Genomic DNA, 1,233 nt, shown 5'->3' on the forward strand with positions numbered 1-1,233 from the left:
AAATTAACAAAAAAATAGTTAATTGAAAAATTGGATATGATATAGAAAGAATAGCTTCAATTAAGAATAGATTTATAGTCAGCACCAAATAGTAAAAAAACAAGAACAATGTATCATTTTAAAAAAGATGTTGTAAGAATAAAATATTTATTATCAATTATATAGAAACAGAGATTAAAAGAATTATTTAAAAATATTCCAGAATCTAAATGACCAAAAGAAATAAAAAAGAAACAAACAAGAAAATTAAGAAAACAAATAATAATAACTAAAAAAATACCAAAAAGTATGAAATTATAGACTTTTGCATTTAATTAAAGATAATTTTATAAAAGAAAAAAGAAAATTAATTTTAATAATAAATATTTTATCAATTATTTTAATTTTTAATAGTTAATTTTGCAACATAATCTTCTAATTTTCCTTTATTTTTTATAATTGTTGCTATATTTCCTGTAATTTCTATTTTATTATCTTCTTTTAATTTTTGATATTCATCTTTTATTATCTAACTAAATCCGTATGTCTTACCTATTACTATCTAGTATTTACCAGGAAATTTATATGTTGCTTTTCTTAATGCTTCTATTAAGTGCTATCTATTATTTTCTTTTGATCTAATAGAAATAATTTCCTGCCCAATACTTACTTTTGCACATCAGCCAGCAGATTTACCATATGCTTTTCTCATTCCAGACTATAATCTATCTGCACCAGCACAAGATAACATTTTATTTATTCTAACTATATGAAACGGTGTTATTCTTAATATTACATGAAATCCTTCTTTTCCTGTATGTTTTGTTAAATGTTTATTTATCATAATACGTGCTGCTTCCATTGATTCACTTGATATCTATAATTTTTCTCTAGATAATAAATGTACTACTAATGGAAATGATTCAAATGGTGCAGATCTATAACCAAGTTCTTGTATTTTCAATTTAGGATCTGGAACTGATCTATTAAATCTTGATTTTAGATATGTTTTATTTTTTTGATGTCTATAACAATGTCAAGATCTTCTACCCATATTTTTATTTTAATTGATATTTTTATTTATTTCTAATGTCAGATATTAATAAATATTTATTTAAAACAGGAACAACTATTGTTGGATGTATTTATAATGATGGTATAGTTTTAGGAGCAGATACTAGAGCAACTATGGGTAATATTGTTTTTGATAGAAATTGTGAAAAAATTCATTTTTTATCAAAAAATATATTTTGT

The 1,233-nt window shown here is 21.9% G+C and overlaps 1 pseudogene; it reads right to left on the reverse strand.

Moving 5' to 3' along the window:
- Positions 1 to 508: 508 nt before the first annotated feature.
- On the reverse strand, positions 509 to 1,033 carry LOC125290251 (annotated as a pseudogene).
- Between the last annotated feature and the right edge of the window lie 200 nt (positions 1,034 to 1,233).

Source organism: Alosa alosa, unplaced genomic scaffold (assembly GCF_017589495.1).
Source record: "Alosa alosa isolate M-15738 ecotype Scorff River unplaced genomic scaffold, AALO_Geno_1.1 AALO_1.0_unplaced_3, whole genome shotgun sequence".
In the NCBI taxonomy this organism is placed as follows: domain Eukaryota; kingdom Metazoa; phylum Chordata; class Actinopteri; order Clupeiformes; family Clupeidae; genus Alosa; species Alosa alosa.